At 36.2% G+C, this 19,769-nt stretch overlaps 1 long non-coding RNA gene across 1 annotated transcript in view; it reads left to right on the top strand.

The window, feature by feature from the left end:
* Positions 1-280: 280 nt before the first annotated feature.
* Positions 281-19,769, top strand: part of LOC128313892 (uncharacterized) — a 102,543-nt gene continuing 83,054 nt past the window's right edge. Inside the window, exons 1-2 of the long non-coding RNA XR_008294968.1 lie at positions 281-3,831; positions 9,836-9,921. This is a non-coding gene — a long non-coding RNA (uncharacterized LOC128313892). The remainder of the gene's footprint in view (positions 3,832-9,835; positions 9,922-19,769) is intronic.

Raw genomic sequence — 19,769 nt, 5'->3', positions numbered from 1 at the left:
ATGCATATATATGTATATGCATATACATGCATGCCTTGAGTCTTCTCTCTCTCTCTCTCTCTCTCTATATATATATATACACACATATATATATGTACTATATATATATATATGTCCTATATATATATATATATGTCCTATATATATATACATATATATATATATATGTATATATATATCCTATATATATATGTCCTATATGTGTGTGTGTATATATATATATAGGATATATGTTCTATTTTGGCTAAAATAGGAGAAGCAGGGAAACCTATGATAAGTAAACCTAATAAATAAAAATCCGGAATTTAAAATGAGATGTTTAAGGAAGTGGTGATTCACTTAATAAAATAAGTCTTTAAAGGAGATTCACTGTACAATTTCTTTAAATAAATCTCTCTACTGCATTGATTTGAATTGATTTACACATATTTGACAAAAATGAAAATTTTCTGAAACTTCCATGTAGTGTTAATAAAGTGTGACAAAAACAACTAGGTTTAAAATGTGCTTAGTAATGTGCTTCAAATGTTCAGTAAGAAAATACTTGGACACCTATAAGAAAATTCTCTAGTTAGAAGCTGATTCATGGTTGATCTTACTGTCATGTAATAGTTTTAAAATACATAATGTAGTCAGTTAAATTTCTTCTGTATCAATTAAAGGCCATAGAAGAGAGAGGTAACATAGAAAATTTAGTAAGACAAGAAAAGTAAGAAAAAAAAATCAACTTTTACTTATTTGCCAACATCTTAGGAAAGAAGGAGGTGGCATGAGTCATGTTTCTCTGTTCGGATAAAGAATGGTATCAATGACAAAAAGAGGGGTTTCTACCTTTTTTGTAAAAGGAAATTTGGCATACTATTGTTTTATAAGAGGTTTAATGGGTTAAGGAAGATCACCATGCTAGCTAGCAATGACTATTAGAATTTCTTTGGTGAGACTTTGCTTTGATAAGACATAACTCAAGCAAAAGTGACAATGAACAAGTTCTTCAAACAGTATCCCAGGATGCCATGCTATCAGTGAACTCAGCAAATGAAAATTATTTATCCATCTAACAAATATTTACCAAACACTTCTATGTGTCAGGAACAGTTTATCTTTTCACAACTTACAGTGAAAGGGAGAGAAAATAAACCACTAAAAAATACTAAATGTTAAGTAATCGTAATTTTTCTTGAACATATTGAACCATTAGGACTAATGAGCAGGAAAAGGAAATACAAAGTGACTGAGGATAATGATAGGGTGTTGAGGGAATGCCTATCTGAGAAATTGATATTTCATTTATGAGAGGAAATAGCCATGTGAGGGAAGATCTTTACAGCGTTGACAGGAGTGAAGCCCTGAAGTATAGGAGTTTCCTAGACAGGCACCAAAAGAGTAAAGAGGCCAGTGTGACTCCAGCATCATGAGAGGGATGTGGAAAGAAATGACTTGAGGAGTAGCTAGGGGCTTTGGATTCGTTCTAAGTATTATGGGAGCTATTGAAGTGCTGAGAGCAGGGGGACAAAAAATCTGATTTGGGTTTAAAAGGATCACTGACTGCTGAATGGAGGATATACTTTAGTGCAGCAAGATTATAAACTCAGTGCTGTAGTCCAAGGAAGACAGGGTGGTGCCCTGGATCAGTATAGTGGCCATGGTAGTGTTAAGAAATGGTGATCCACGATATTGTTTGAAGCTTAATACATGCATATTTGTTTATGGATTGAATACTATGTTTCGAAGAAAAAGAAGAATTAAAGAGGATTGTTATTTCTTTAGCCTGACTACCTGAAGGAACAGTGGAGTTTATTGAGGAAAACTGAGGAAGGAAGGCTTTTAGATGGAGAAAAAAAATAATTGTTTCCAGGGCAGATAATGTGTGAGACATCTTTTATTTATGAAGTAGAAATGTGGGAAGGCGATTGTATATATGGGTATGCAGTTCAAGATAAAAAGTCCAGACTAGGGATATAAATTTAGAAGTTGTAAGACTATGAACAGTACTTTTTTTTTTTTTTTAAATTTTAAAGTAGGCCTCACACCCAGCACAAAGCCCAATGTGGGGCCTGAACTCATGCCCCTGAGATCAAGACTTGAGCTGAGATCAAGAGTCCGATGCATAGCTGACTGAGCCACTCAGGCACTCCTCCCACTTCCCTATTTTTTAAAAATGAGATTGAATGAGTTAACCTCAGTATATGGGTGAAGAGAAAGACAAAAGAGAAGAGCTGACAAAAAAGAAACACTCTATGAGAAAGTTGTCAAAGAGCAGGAACTGTCCATGATACTGAACGTAAGTGCTCTTGAAGTAAAAATAAAACCAGGAATGTGTTGTGTCCTAGGAGTCAAGTGAAAAAAAAATATTTTGAAAAGAAAGAAACCATCAATCCCATTACCTACATCTGATATTTCCAGATAAGGTGAGGTGAGACCATCAGTGAAGACACAGGTCATGATTGTAATAGTTTTAATGGAGTTTTGGAATTACCTCCATTTGGATTAAATCGAATTCGTTTCAAGACAGAGTACAATGAAAAGAAAGAGAAAGAAAAGAGTACTTCTTTTCCTAGAAAATTTTTTATGGCACACTGCATATGCTGAAAAACTAGAACAATTAAACCAATGTATAAAATACAAAAATATAAAGAATGAAACATTTCGATGAGCTTATAAAAAAAAAGAATTTTAAAAATAATGAAGTCAGGAATCTTAGGAAATAGGTGAATCTCAAAATTGCTTCTTATTTCCTTCATGATGTGATTTTTCATGAAGATAATTGTTTCATGGACACAGCTGTTAGTATAATTGTTAGGGGGCTCAGTGTCGAGTTTTCCTGTAACTTTGGAAGAATTCTGTAGGGAAATGAACAAAGAGTACTTTAGTAGTACCATTCCATTTAGAGTATTGGCCATTGGAACACCTATCACAGAGATGTGCTATCGTTTGTTATTTTTCTCTTGCAAGAATAAGATAAAATATACCTAATCTCTAGAGCTTATTCTTGAAAATGGTACTGATTTTGTTGACTAATCCTTATGCCAGTTCAAAATAGGCCAAATTTATACATAGATATTAGAACGAGTGATTCTAGGAGGGTAGCCTGTCCAAGGGAAGAGAATTTCAAGGAAGGGGATATAAAGTTGTGATTACAAATGCCTTTCAGATTTGGTATCTTCCTTCAGCATTTTAAAGGATTGGACTTGTACCTCCTCCTTCAAGGAAGAAGTAAAGCATTTAACCAGTGCCTTTATTTTACTGTACAGCCGAATATCCTGAGAGTATGTGTGTAGATCTGAATGGCATAATGTACGATGTTCCCCAGATTAAGTTTGTTCTACAATTAATTGATAAATAACTCATCTCTGATCCTTGAACCGTTTGCTTAATAGAAAACCATGTTACCTCATCTGCCAACACTGCCACCCATCTTTGCTACCCCCAGGATGAAGGTCAGTTTCTGTGTTGGCTTCCTTTGGCTCCAATACAGTGAAACCTTTAGCAGTGAACGAGCCCAAGCCAAACATATACAGATCTAAGGAGTCTCTGGCTTCCTCATCACCCTGGACTCAGATAAAGGATCATATTATAGGACATGGGACCTGGTTCCCTAGCAGCTTTCTAAAGTGTCTAATTGACACAACCTGGAAGTTTATGGAAAAGTCAATATGCCTGCAGTTAATCATGAGTCACTGAGAAGAAAGGGGACAAAAGCAAGAAGTCTGAAGATAATTTCTTCTCCTTTCTTTCCCTAGGCAACCGTTGGAAAGGCCCCAAGGCTCTGACCAACATTTCATGCATGTTCCAAAAGATTGCATTATGCTATGCTTTCTAGAAGAACTTTAGGTAATTTGGAAATACATACCCTTTATTTGATTTATCTTCTCCCTTCCCTCACCCTTGTCACCCTGGGATTGAACCTCCCAATACAGGTCCTCAGCATGTAATCTTTATCTCCAATTCTATTTTATAAGAAATATGTGTTAATACAGAGGCCTTAATAGAGAGGTAGAGAGAAGTTTGGCCACACTTGAACAAATGCAAGGATATTTTATTAGGGTGAATTCTTCTCATTGTCAAAGATGGAAAAAATGGAGTATAGCAATTTCATATTGATTTTCATTTAAAAAGATTTATTGACTCCTTACTGAGAGAGGAGGTTAAACTGTAAAAATATATCTAATATTAATCCTTCCCTCATGGAACTTTCACTCTAGTGAGCAGATGTTAAAGTTAGGGTCCACTGAGAGAATAACCCATTTCCTTGGGGGAAATCACATATTTATGGGACTACATAATAGGGTGAGGAGTTATAACTGCAACCACATAAAAATTCTAGATGATGGTAGGAGCCAATGAAACCATACATCTACCTCAACTCTAAAAAAAAATTGAATTCAGTAAAAGGTCCTAGAGCTGGGTGAGTGACAGCTTAGCCAGAGCTCATTGTGATGGCTTCCTATGAATTTAAAGTTTACTTAGCAATAGTAGGTTGGGCACTCAGCTGGAAACTAGACTGTGTAGGTGAACTTCTGCTGGGCCTTCCAGATCTATTGTCCAGCCTTCTCTGCCACTCTCTACACAGGAAGCAGGTCTATAAGAATTAGCTCAATGGCCTTCCTTGTTCATTCTCTGGATTCTAGTCATACGTGGCCTTGCAGGAACACTGGCTGGGTACTAGAAGAAGAGAGAGGAGTGAATAAACTCACTTTCTGTGGTTACACTATGAGTAGGTTGAATCTGTTGGTGGTAATGTGAATCTCTCCTCACATCTCTGTCTGTCTGCTGGTTCTGATCACCTTTCTCCCTCTTTGTGCCCTGCTGTTATATCACCAGAGTGCTGCACTGGCCCTACTCTGTGATTATGAACATGGTTTTGTAAACAGTACCTTTATTAAGTTCTTCCCAAATTGCTCAATTTGACTATGCCATTTATCTCCTTCTGTGACTCTGACACCAAGAATTATAAGGGATAAGATACTGACCTCTTCTTTACAATCTGCATTTTCTCCCACTATTGTTTTTGCAAAGATTATGCCAAAGGAGAAGAGTTGCCTTTCCCAGTAAAATATTTAGCCAACCCTACTGGTTTCATGCTAGATATAAAATGGATTACTAATCACAGTGAACCAGCAGACAGATGTTACTCCTCCCATCAGGAAAGTTGGAAGTTACAGTCCAGATGATTCTGAAATGCCAAAACAAAAAATAAAACAAAACAAACAAAAAAACCAACCCAAAACAAAAAGCTAACAACTATTTATAATTCTCAAAAGAAGTAGATCAGTGATCTATATTTATAAAATTTAAGTATTCTAAGTGTATGAGAGGAGAAATTAGAGAAATTAGGTTAAATTAAAGCTGGGAGCAAATATATAGTTTCAACTTTATAAAGTGCAAGTGCATTAATTTGGAGTAATAATATGGGCTTGCTTGAACTTACCGAGGTTTTCTCCACTACTATCTTACTCACTTAGGTTCTATAGAGGGGCACTTGTCTATACCAAGGACCACCCTCAGCAGAAGAAAATATGACAAAAAGTGTTGAGACCTTACAAAATGGATAAACAAGAAAAGTATGATGAAACATATAAATTCATTGAGAACCATTTGAAACATGTAATATACAAGTGTGGTCAATTTTAGGTTAGTGAAAGGAGCTAATATGTACTCACCTGTCCTCATCAACAGGAAAGGTGAAGGGATTAATTCAATATTCAAAACTTTAAAAAAAGAAATATCCTATGTGGGCCTGATACCGTGCTAAATGCCAATCAAATAAAGGTGAATAAGACATTGTATTTACTCTCAAACAGCTTATAATATAATGGAGGATACAGATCAACAATCAATAAGTTTCAATACCAAATGTCTGTATTTAATAAAGGAAGGATAGGATACTATGGAAATACACAGGAAAGATATTCACTTTTGACTTGGAGGATTAAGGAAGATGTCCCAAAGAGATAAAGTTGTGTTTTTTTTAATGTTTATTTATTTATTTTGAGAGTGACAGAGTGCAAGCAGGGGAGGGGCAGAGATAGAGAGAGAGAGAGAGAGAGAGGGAGAGAGAGAATCACAAACAGGCTCCACATGGAGCCTGATTTGGGGCAGATCTCACCACTGTAAGATCACAACCTGAGCCAATATCAAGAGTCGGATGCCTAATCAACTGAGTCATCCAGGTGCCCCCAAAGAGATAGTGTCTAAATTGAAGTTCAAGGATGAAGAGTAATTAAACCATAGAGCTACAAAAAGTTCTCTGGATATGAGCAGGAGTTTAGCAAACAATTGGAACTAGTGTATGGGTTTGGGGGTGAAGTGAGGTATGACTAGAGTTAGATAAATCTGAAGAATTATCCAGGAGTTGATTATGAAGGGTTGTATTTTTCATAGTAGGGACTTTAAATTTGAGGCAATAGGAAAACACAGAAAGATTTCAATCAGGGGAGAATGACCTTGCTGTGCTTCTTATATGACACCAGATCCAGTTCCTAGGAATGCAGAGTTAAAGACCACAGAATATGAATATTTATTCATTTGTTCTTCTATCAGTGATCTTCATTTTCCACCTTTAATTTTCATGTACTTATGTGCAACAATCAGAAAGTTTGATATGCAGTGTCCACATTCTTCAATTTAGCAAATTTTGGAAATTGATTTTTAAAAATGCAATAGCATCTTATCTGTTAACCAAAAAGTCAGGTAAGAAATAAAGTATTTTTTTTATCAAAACAACAACAAAAAGATCACATGCAAAACCTGCATTAGTTTTTAAGATAAAAGATAAGACTTGATAGAAATATTTTCCACGTTAGAGGACTAATAACTTTTATCTCAAATGTGCAGTTGAGCACAAAGTCTCTGGTGCCAGGCTCTCTGGATTTGAACCCAGCTCTATCATTTACTATCTGTGTGTTTCTGGGCCAGTTATGTGTATCCCCTCTGAGTCTTTCTGTTCACCTTACATAAGTGATGATAATGATACTACCTATATCAGAATAGGTGAGGATTAAATAAGTTAGTACATATAAAATACTTGACACAGTGCCTGAGACATTGTAGGCACTCAATAAATATTACTGAAGACTTGAGCAGAACCACCCCCCTTGACTCCTGGGTCACATGTCCTTTGTCTTCTGCCTTCATGGATACTCACTTAGTGAAGCTGAACATCAGAAGAACTTGTGGAGATGTGAAGAACTTAGCCTTAGGTGTGTCTATATTCCAAGGTCATTATTTTTCTCTTACAGGATTAAGTGGATTCAGCAGTACCTCTAGTTTTGAATAATTTGAAAGCTGGTGAGGCTAAAAGGACCTTGCAACTTAGGTCAGCTCTAGAATTAATGGAGAAAAAGGACCTTTAGGTTTCCTCCTAAATTGTCATCCTAGTTCCTAGAGGAGTTCCTAAGACAGAACTCTGTACAGAAATAGTAATGGGTATTTTTATGAAGTATGCCATATGTTGTATTTCTTGGAAACCTGAGTGTGTCATAAGTGTTAAAAGAAGGAAAAGAATCCTGGTGCAAATGACTAGTTCTCTATGAGGAAACATATTGTTCCCAAGGGGCTGCTGATGCCCTTCTCTTTACATCCCTCACCTCCCTTATTAGAGAAGCTGAGATTTCTAAGGACACGGGAGCTTTTCCTGAAACTTCTAACATTTGCTTTAGGAAAGAGCAGGTTCTCTCAGCATGTCACCTTCAGAACACCTACATACACAGCAATAGAGAGAAAAGCTTGTTATTTTATCTTCTGGGCAGAGAGCTTCACTTCGAGTTCTCCCACCTGAAGGGGAAACTGCCAATAAATTCACACCATCATTAAAATAGCATATGATTATTGTGATGATGTCGTTATTCAGTGTAGATTAAAAAAAAAAAGAAAACCAATAATCTTGAAAACAGCAATATCTTTAGTTGTACTGATAGGTGAGCTGTGTGTCATTGAATATCAATAGATATAGCTGAGAAGATAAAAATAGATTTACCTTTACATTAGCAGAGTAGAGAGTAAAGACACTAATGAAAAAGAGCTTCCTGCTCCAACTAGCCACAGCACGATGCCATATAAGGTCCAGGGCCAGACAAGCTGTCTCTGCAAAATCATTAACACTGTTAGATTTACCAGTGGGGTCTTTCTTTAGATCTAACTTTTAACAATATGAAAGCATTTACATTCCATCCTCGCTAAGTCACCATCTCCACAGTCTTCTAACAATGTGAGCTGTCTCTTCTAGTTTTCTTTCATTTAACTTATGATATGGTATATTAACATTGCCAAAGGAGATACTTTCCAGTTCTTACAATTCTCTTGAACAAAGAGGAGTTCCCTGAGTGAAGGAAAGAAGTTTCCTATAGTCCACCAATTAGATATCATGCCTCAGTTTCCTCAGATGTCAGCTTTCCAGGCATCTTTCATTCTCATCTTCTCTCCCTCAGACCTTTTTCTTTCCTCTCCTCTCCTCTCCTCTCTTCCTCTCTCTCTCTCTCTCTCTCTCTCTCTCTCTCTCTCTCTCTCTTACTTTCCATACTTCTTTACTACACTCCCCAAAAAGAGAGACCTGGGCCTGATATTTTCTGTGGTCCTATAAGCAGTGAGAGGCAAATGTTGTAGATTACATGCACGTGAACAGATGGGCAAGTGGACAGAGCATATTAATCCATGATTTACTAAGAGAAAAACAAAACATAAAACCATGGGGTTGGAGCATAGGATATTGACTTTGTTTACCAAAATAAATATTTATTAAAATAACACATTAAAATTTTAGGGGCGCCTGGGTGGCTCAGTCAGTTAAGCATCTGACTTCGGTTCAGGTCATGATCTCACAGTTCGTGAGTTGGAGCCCCGTGTCCAGCTTTGTGCTGACAGCTCAGAGCATGGAGCCTGCTTCAGATTCTGCATGTCTCTCTCTCTCTCTCTCTGCCCCTCCCCAACTTGTGCTCTGTCTCTCTCTTTCAAAAATAAATAAATATTAAAAATATTTTAAAAATAGGACACCTGGGTGGCTCCATCGGTTAAGTGTCCGACTTCAACTCAGGTCATGATCTCACAGTTTGTGGGTTCAAGCCCTGTGTTGGACTCTGTGCTGACAGCTCAGAGCCTGGATCCTGCTTTGGATTCTGTGTCTCCCTCTCTCTCTGTTCCTCCCCAGCTCACTCTTTGTCTCTCTCTCTCTCTCTAAAATAAATATTAATTTTTTTAAAAAAATTTTAAACACCAGAGTTTTGAAACATTACAAAGGTTTTCTGAACTCTTTGTATAGAATCCTTACTATAATTTAGACAATATACATGTCCGTATGTTCAACTAAGCCTACCTTGTAAAAAGGAAAAGTGCATAGAATTTTGGTGGGAGGGTAGATGGTGAGAAAAAGTGATGACTTGGTGTCCCATTTACATAGGAAAGCCTGAGGAGAATATACAGCATAAAACCCTTCTCCATTCCACCCCCAAAACTAGAAAGGTTGAATAATTTAAAGATTGTAGACCAATGCACTTAGATTAGAGAAATGTTTTGAGGGTCAAGATGTCTGTATCTATGGATATTATTTTAGATTCAGTAATTTAAAAGTAAGGTCTGTTGCAGAAATCTCTGTGAAAGTGATTCACAGAAGGAAGGCTTTCAAGAGAAATCTGAGTGATAGGGAAGAGGAAGAAACTATACAAAGATGTGGTTTCAAGAGAAACGTGACCCAGGCCTTATCCTAATGGGAGCTCTGGTACCAGAGACTGAGGTGCTGGGCTGTTATGAGCTCCATCAGTTAACCATTGGCTGCTGGAGGGCCTTGCTAGGGAGTGGGGCATAATATCCCAGGCATCTCCCTGAATAGTTCTTTTTACCCAAGGACAAGCCTCCAAAGAAAAGTGAAGATGTGAACCATTAGCAACCAACACTGCAACAGCTGAGGCATGGATGAATCAGGTGATTGGGGTGAGTATCAACTGAATTGCTATAAGAACATTTTCCAATTCAGTTTAACTCAATAATTACTGGGCATGTAATGTGTTCAAGAAATAGATGTAGTTGATGTAGAGAGTAATAAATAAATATATGATTTCAAGCTTTAAGGAGCTCATAGTCTGATAAATGAGAGAAATATGTACTGAAACATTGAACTATGATCTGATTTTCAGACTATGATCATAGTCTGATCTATGTTTGTTGTGAGAGATGTCAGGGACTGAGTCACAAAGAATTCAGATCCACTTATCTTCTCTACCCCCACTTGAAAGGGTAGTTCATCAAATCTCATGGCTTTAAAACCCATCTGATGACTCCCAAATCTGTATCTCCACTTTGAACTTCTCTCTTAAACTCTAGAGTCACACATCCAACTGTCTGTTACACATCTGTTTCTTGAATATCTAATAGGGACCTAAAACCTAACAAGTACAAAGTGGAACCCAATTTTTGCCCTCCCACCCCGCTCAGATACTTTTTCTGCAGATTTCCCCATCTCAGTAAATGACATTTCCAAATTTCTAGATACATAGGTGAAGAATTTAGATTCATTCATACTCTCCTTTTGTAGTGTTCACATCAGCAAACCATGTCCATTCAACCTCTGATATATTTAGAATTAGAGTACCTCTTTCACCTCACTATTATCACTGTGGTCATCATCAACAATCAGCTCTTTCCTGGATAATGGCCAGAGTACTAGATTGTCTTTAATTACTTTCTTGAACCCTCTCTACCCTCCTACCCCCTGACACATATATATTCTCTTCTCACCAAAGCAGCCAAAATGAGTGGTTCAAAATGTAAGGTATATCATATCATTGTTCTGCCTTCATCATTGCACTTGAAGAAACAAGACCAAAGTCTTAAAATTGCCTACATGACAAATATGACTTGGTGTATTCAGACTATCTCTCAGAATGGGCCTTAGGGGGGTTTTGGGAAAATGATCATTGGAATTTTTTTTTTTTTTGTTAGTTGGTTCCTAAGTCATTCTGCAAGTTAGGGCTCAGAAAATGAACCAATACTAGAGTTGGTAAGCTGGCAATTTTGAACATACCACTGTATGTTTATAGTTAGGGGAGTGGCCATAATCACCTTTGCAGAAAAATAAATCATAAGATAAGGGGTTTGGCACAGAACCTTTGAGGAACTTCAACTTTTGGTGGTCATGTGAAGGTTGGAAGGACTGGCTTAGGAGATCGAAGTAAATGCGAGGCACCAAGAACAGTAATCGAGAGAGTATAGGTCATAAAAGCTAGGGTTATATAGAAAACTGAGACTTACTCTGTAACCTCAGGAAGCTATACTAGGTTCCTATATATGTGAACTAACTCAGTGACTGAATTTCATATTTTTGCACTGGATGTATTCTTCAATCATTGAAATTTTTAAATATAGTTATAAAAGACAGAATGTTGCTACTCTATGTTTTCTATAATTGCAAGGTCAAATATTTGTAATAATAGTGATTATATACTTATTGAGTGCTTTATCATACTAGACATCTATCTCAGCAGTTCCTCTTTCCATGTTTGTCCATGACCTTTATTGTGATAAATGCTTTGAACATGCCTAGTTATTTGGTGTTGATTCCTATTTCCAAATAGTTTTTATTATCTCAGACTTCTTACGTTTTCTATTTAGGGAGAAAAATATGGTCATGATATTTGGTCTATACTACTTCTGATTTCTTGGACCACTGAATTACAGAGTTTTATAGAAATCGTAGGAAATTTTCTATATACTTTGAGGTATAAATGAATGAGTACTGGAATTTAAGTAAGATCATTCAAATAGAGTTAATTATATATATATATATATGTATATATATATACACAATTATATATAATACAATATATAATTGTGTATATATATATACATATATATATATATATATACAGTTACAATGAGGTCAAAAGAGATAATATATTCCAATATATTTGGTAAAGGATAAAAATTATATAAGTAAAATTTATCCATTCATCAAAAAGATATTGTAATGCATATTCTGTAGATCACACTCTCATGAGTAAAGAAGTATCTAGGAATAAATATGACTAAGTGTCTTTCCTCAAGATGTTTTCAGTCTAGTATTGGAAGACAGAGTAATTTTAGCATAAGTTTGAATACACTAAGATGTAAAACTTAAAAACAGAGGCACCTGCATGTGTGCTGTGACTTTTTCAGTGCTCAGAAATGGCACTTGCCATATAGAATGCACTCAGTTAATGCTTATTGAATAAATAAGTGAATATCAAAAATGGTAGAGGAATTAGAAGAAATCAATAGATGAAAACAGGTTGCAAAATATAAAACCATATTCAAATATAAATACAAGATGAATTTTCAAAGTACAGAAAACCTACTTCTGAGTAAGAAGAAACAATTAAGTTCCCTGGACAAGTGGCCTGTGACTAGACTTTACAGACTGGGTAGATTTTAACAAATAGAGATTAAGATTTATTTTTAGAATGGATGTGTGAGAAAAGCAAAGGTCAAAGGGGTTGACAAACACAAAGATGTTAATGTTTTGCAGGTATTAAGAGTATCTAATTGGAAAGCGTTAGAAAACAAGGTTATTTTAGTATAGGTTTTGGCCAGAACACAATCATCAATAAGTAGGCTGAATTCACAATCTAAAGGAAAACTGTTTTTGATCCGTTGAGTATACTGAGAAATAGGAAGCTATGCATTTGAAAAAATAGTCACGCTGTGGTGAAAAGATAATTTGATTAAAAGTTAAGACATTTTAAATTAGTCATATTGGATAATTAGAAAAATAGCATTAACTAAATGTTGACTAAATAGGAGCTCTCATTCCCACTGGAAAACCTATTAAGAAAAAGGCTATAAACTATGGAGAAATGTTTGCTATTTGTCACTGTTTAAATAACTACTGCATTGACTGAAATGTTTAAAGAACTAAATATTTTTCTACACTCGCAGCCACCTGGTGTGTCGCTAACAGTTAGACAAAGGCAACCTTACGGAAACATATTTATCACGACACCCCATGCAGTTCCAGCCACAGAGAGTTCAACTCCAACATGGATATTTCCCTTGGGCTGTAAAATTTTGTCAGAAAAAGACTCCCTCGGGGAATCAAACTTCTTCTTTCTTTTTAATTGATTTGGGTTTTATAGTTATTCAATTATTCTGATGTTCAATAAACTTTTATTAAACCTATGTGCGCCTACCTAACACTAGCCCAGGCACTGTGGGGATAAACAATAGAGTTTTCACACAGTTTTTTTAGATCCCTAAAATAGAAACATTATGTCTACCCTCGGTGGCAGATAAAATCAGAGAGACATTTTTCTAATTATTACTACAGATGATATAAATTTTTTCTTCATTATGTCCCTTTTGATTTCAGTGCCAGAAACATGCAGAAGTGACAATTAAACACAAACTTATGACCAGTATCACAATCCATTTATTTTAAAGATGAATGAGGTGGAAGATATAATCACACCACATTCAGATCTAGCAATAATCTACTTTCCCAGGTTTTGCCAAGAAAACTTCTTATATGATATTCACTTAATGTGTAAGCCCATTTTAGGGCAAGTTAAAAAAATACAGATGGATATAAATCATAAGATAAATTATCTTCAATCCAACTTCACAAAAATAACACTGTTCATATTTTGTTGAATTTCCTCCTGATAAATCTAGCATTTAAACTATTCGAAAAATAGGAATAAGAAACTACCTTTCTTTCCAACACTTTTTTTTTCATGATATAAATAAGTACAGGCGTCCCCCCCCTTCCCACCCCTGCCCGCAAACTCCAGTTCACCTTTTCCACCCAGAAAACAGGCAGAGCTAAAGTAAAACAAAAGCATTTATATGGGGTCTTAGAATTGCAATTTAGGAAGGAGAGATTTAGGTGGCAGCCCAAATTGTGTCCCACTAGGAAACAAAAGTCAGAGGTTTTTAAAGACAAAGGGAAATGTTTTTATACCTTGTTTGCAAAGAATTTTAATTGGTGTTGGTGGCAGAAAACTAATCTTGACTAAATATAACCATTTGCTGAGCTTCTCAGTAAGCACAAGTCTGTTGCTGTAGGAAGCTGCAGATGTTCGTGTAGAGTCCTTGGAATATTTTTGGTTGGCCCACTTCAAAAGTTAATGGTTTCCGGGCGCCCGGGTGGCTCAGTCAGTTGGTTTCGGCTCGGGTCATGATCTCAGGGTAGTGGGATGGAGTCCTGTATTGGGCTTCTCACGGACTATGGAGCCTGCTTAGGGTTCTTTCTTTCTCCCTCTGCCCCATCTCCCCTGCTAGTGTGCTCTCTCTCTCTCTCTTTCTGAAATAAATAAAAAAAGATTAATGGTTTCACCTGCAGGGGATGTGCCTAAAGACTATCTCCTCGCTGGCCTACCAGCTCCTTTTTAAAAGCGCTTGACATAGTGACCCCCATTTCATTTCACCTTTCACAGTCCTAGGAAATTACCCTCTCTAGAAATGGTTATAGCATTCCTGCCATTTCCTCAGATTTACCTGTGTTTCTCTATCTGGCTCTCCCTCATTTTGTCTTCATCTCTTTACCGAACTATCTGCAAGTGTGCATTTTGTTTTTTTAATAACTGGGGATTGTGCTATACATAATAATCTGTAACTTGGTCTTTTCATTTAATATAGTGGCAATACATTATTTCAATATACAGAGATACAACTTATTCTTTGTAGTGGCTACATAATGTTCTATGACATGGACGCCTCACAATTTATTCAACAGTTCCCCCACTGTTAAACATGTAATTACTAATGTTTGTTATTACAAACAATGCATATAAAACTGTATGAACATACATAGAATTAGTGAGACTGCTAAAACATAGCTGCTCCCCCTTGAAATTTTATTAAAAATTTGAAAGTATCTTACAAACATTTTATTTTTTTCTATTGTTTAGTCCATTTATTTTACACTTACTTATTGAGATTCAAAAATGTGTCAAATCCTAATGCTGCAGATATACTGTTGAGTAAGATACAAGGTAAGCCTACAGACTGGAGTGCATTGAGGTCTAGGTAGCAAATTTATACATTGTGACAAATACTTCATGGAAAGAGGAGAAAACCACTTAATCTGGTCCAAAGGACTAAAAGAACTTCAGGTGGAGATATAATTTGAAACAAAGTTAGCCAAGTGAAATTGAGTTAGAAGAAAATAAACTAATAATACTTAAAAGCATTTATTAAGGTGGTGAACATTCAGGATTTCACTCTGATTATTTCTGGGTATATATATACATATGGTGTGTGTGTGTGTGTGTGTGTGTGTGTGTGTATGGTGTGTATATATATATATATATATATGGTGTGTGTGTGTGTGTGTGTGTATATATATATATATATATATATATATATATATATATAGTACCTTAAGGAAACACTAGGCCAGCCTGCTCGTACACTTTCCAGGTGACAGCCTAATAAAAGGGGAATATGGGCTTCAAACTTAACTTTGGTTGAGTTTTATTTAATTAATTAATTAATTTTAAATGTTTCATTTTGAGAGAAAGAGTATAAGCAGGGGAGGGCAGAGAGAGAGGGAGACACAGAATTCAAAGCAGGCTCCAGGCTCTGAACTTTCAGCACAGAGCCCGATGCGGGGCATGAACCCACAGACCACAAGATCGTGACCTGAGAGCCGAAGTCTGATGGTCAACCGACAGCTACCCAGGCTCCCTGATTTGGGTTGAGTTTTATAAAAATGGCCTTGCCTCTCTTGCACCTGATTCTTCTGAACAAAATTTCTTAGTGTCAGTAGGGAGCTACTGGAAAATAATGAAATTATAGCTACTGGAAAAGAACACACTGATTTTGTGGTGCAAGAGTACACTCAATATCTGAGGAGGGAAGGTCTCTCAGCTCCTCAGAAACATGATGGAGAGAGGATCATTAATGCTTATCTGACTTCCAAAAGTGCATTTGCCCTCAACCTTTGTAATGAAGTAAAATGACCTGTTAGCTCTCTCAAACTTGCAAGCATCTTAAATTGAAACAATCTCTGGGTTGACAATCCTCCACCAGATGACCTAACTTGACCAGTACTTTGATTACCATTCCGCTTAAACTTACTGGGAAGTATATTCTTGATGATTGTGGGAGTTTCTAGAGGAGTAAGTAGCTCATATATACCATGTGTGTGTATGTATGTATGTGTATATATGTGTGTGTGTGTGTGTATACATACACACACACACACCTGACAGTTATTTCTTTACCCAGTGTGGGTTCTCCAATTAGGAAAAGTGTGATGAAATTTGTCCCTGCATTTAGCTGACATGATCATTTTACATCACCTCAGTGGACATTCAAGTCAGCATCAAATCACTGGCTAAGGTTATGATGAATGATAGACATGCCTTAGATATCTTTCTTACTAGGCTAAGTAGATTCTGCAACAGCTAACACATTATGTTGTACCTGCATTGATGCTTTGGGCCAAGTGAAGAGGTTAATATACAAACCTTAGAAAGGTTAATACACTAACTTAAGGGAAAACCCACTGCTTTTCTAAGTTAGACCCTGATATTTTATGGGATTTGTTAAGCTGGAGGGGTCTGGGAACTTGGAAGGCATATTTGAGTTTAGTACTACAGGTTGGCCTCATTCTGAAGCTTGGAGCACTGTCTGCAGCATTATTTACACGGTCTATGAGACAAACTGAATGGGTTTGATTCCAGCCTCCATTGGTCAGATTATTCCAAGTGGCTGATGGAATAGTGCACTCAGAAAATTCACTAGACACAAAGACAGTGGCCATGCTCCACCCTAAATCACATTGTTACACCATCTGGCATGATCCAGGGCTTCTAGGCATAGAAAACACTCCTATCAGACATGACATTCAAGGGCTTAGAGACTGCCTCCAAAAAGCCAAGGTTAAATTCTTTACTAAACAGTATTCTACCTCATTCTGTCTGTGATTCTTCTCTCCCATATATTATGGCCCAGAAAAATTAGTCATCTCTGACTGTGAAAATTAGTGATCTAGCCAATGTATGACACTTGGTGACGGGAAACTAATTACTTCTAAGGTAGATCCATTTCATTTTGGGGAAAATATATCATTATTTATACTGAAACTTCATGTAACATATGATACTCTTCTTATCTACCACAGAGCTTTGCATGTAATGATTGCTAAGTACAATTATGCTGAATGAATAAGAATGCATATTGTATTTTTGCTGTACTGTGAACCAGAGTCAAATTTCACATGTGACTGCAACTAAACTTGGATAACAGGTGCATGAGTTAAAAAGCAATACCCTCTGAAATAAGCAAATGAGGAATGGAAGAGCTCTCACTGAGGAGAGAAGTCTTTATGAAAGTAGGGATTTTTTTTGGCAGATGTTTATCATAGTTTATGTGAACAACATGCTATAAGCTGTGTTCCACTGGTAGCCAGAGAAGTGATAAATCGAGAGCAAGTCAAATAAAATAAAATCGTGTGATCTTGTGTTGCTTTTAAGGCAGAGAAGGATATATGATAGCTGACTTTTCAAATATAAGTTAAATATAACGTATTCTTACTGGTAGTAAGATTTATGATTTATGATTAAAGTTAACTGAGGGACACCTGGTGGCTCAGTTGGTTAAGTGACCAACTTTGGCTCAGGTCATGATCTCACAGTTTGTGGGTTCAAACCCCGTGTCAGGCTCTGTGCTGACAGCTCAGAGCCTGGAGCCTGCTTCAGAGTCTGTGTCTCCCTGTCTCTCTGCCTCTCCCCTGCTTGCACTCTGTCTCTCTCTCAAAAATAAATAAAACATTTAAAAAAGAAAAAAAAAGTTAACTGAAAAAAATGTCTCCATGAACCTAGTTCAAAGAAAATAAAATTAAGATTAGAAAAGAATCTTTAGTTTAACTAATACATTCACCTGTATCCACAAGCCAGGTGAATACCTGTAAGGCATTTTGAGCATTGAGATGGTAAACTTGTTGTAATCAGGCCGCTAGTAACTTGCAAAGGGCACTTCTTTTTCACACTTCAGCTCACTTAGTAGATTCAAATTTGAAGCTAAGCAGTATATTTACAAAATACTTTACAGGCAGATTCCAACATTATGCTGATTATTTATTTTTGAGTTTTCCTCCTTTCCATTATCTTTCACAAGCTAATTTTGTTGCAGATTTTTAATGTCCTGGAATCCTATCTTCTTGGAATTGCCATATTTTATTTTTTTTTCCTTTGAGTGACAGGGTAAAATTTGAAACTCATTCTAAAACAGATTTACACTCGTAAGGATCCTACATCCCCTTATGCAGCTAAAGAATTATAAACCCACCAGTCCCATGTAAGAGACATGAATTAGGTGCATAATAACTAGGGCAAATTTCATGTAAATTAGACATGTATGATTATATTTATATGTTCTCATAAACTATAATTTAAACCATTAATCAAATGAATAAAATATGATTTTCTTTACCTTTTTTGCAGCCTCTTACATAGCTTTTGAAGTTTGATATGATTAAATAATTGGATCAGATTTTGTATTACAAAATGATGATACTAGTTTGTCATACTTTGGATCTCAAAATAAAGAAGACATTTAAAATAATGATTTTATTTGTGATTTTGGGACGCCTGGGTTGCTCAGTCGGTTGAGTGTCCGACTTTGGCTCAGGTCATGATCTTGCAGTTTGTGGGTTTGAACCCCACGTTGGGCTCTGTGCTGACAGCTCAGAGCCTGGAGCCTGCTTTGGATTCTCTTGTCTTCCTTTCTCTCTGCCCCTCCTGCTCACATTCTGTCTCTGTCTCTGTCTCTCTGTAAAAAAATAAATAAATAAACATTAAAAATAAAATAACTTTGTGATTTTGATCCACATGTGTTGACTAAACACAGTTTATGGTCATGACTGGGAAAAGTAGCAAAATAATAAATTGCATTTAAAAATATTTATTCATTTATTTAAAAAAATCAAAGGTACAGTTTTTTCCCCTCAAATTTCTTTTGTAGTAAAATATGCATAACAAAATTTACCGTCTTAGCCATTTTTAAGTATACACTTCAGTTGTATTCAATGCATTTATTATGGTACAACCATCACCACCAATCATCTCCAACCCTTTCCATCTTGGAAAACTGAAGCTCTGTATTCACTAAGCATTAACACCCCTCTCCCCTCTCTTCAGTCCCTGGCAACCACCATTCTGCTTTCTGTCTCTACAATTTTGACTATTCTAGGTACTTCATATAGTATTTATCTTTTCATGTCTGGCTTATTTCCCATAGTGTAATATCCCTCAAGGTTCATCCATGTTGTACCATTTGTCAGAAGATCCTTCATATATATGAAGGATCTTCCACTGCATATATATGCTACATTTTTACTTTTCCATTCATCTATGGGTGGACATTTGTATTGATTCCATATTTTGCGTATTGTGAATATTGCTGCTATGAACATGGTTGTAGTACAAATATCTCTTCAAGACTCTACTTTCAGTTCTTTTGGATATATACTTGGAAATAGAATTCCTAGATTACACAGTAAATCTTTGTTAAGCTTTTTGTGAAACCCCTATACTGTTTTCCACAATTGCTGTACCATTTACATTCCCACAAACAGTACACAAGGGTTCTAATTTCTTCATACTCTGGCCAACATTTGTTCTTTTTAGTCTTCTTAATGGTAGCTCTCCTAATAGGTGTGAGATAATTCAGGTACACAGTTTTAGAAATTATCTGTAAGTATCATTATGAGAAAACAATGACTTCCTGCCTCAACTTCCCCAATTTTCACACTCCAGAATAAATCTCTGACAATAATTTTTATCAAAACATTTTTTTTGGAA

This window comes from Acinonyx jubatus, chromosome C1 (genome assembly GCF_027475565.1).
Source record: "Acinonyx jubatus isolate Ajub_Pintada_27869175 chromosome C1, VMU_Ajub_asm_v1.0, whole genome shotgun sequence".
Classification (NCBI taxonomy): domain Eukaryota; kingdom Metazoa; phylum Chordata; class Mammalia; order Carnivora; family Felidae; genus Acinonyx; species Acinonyx jubatus.
This window is presented reverse-complemented; position numbering and strand designations above follow the sequence as displayed.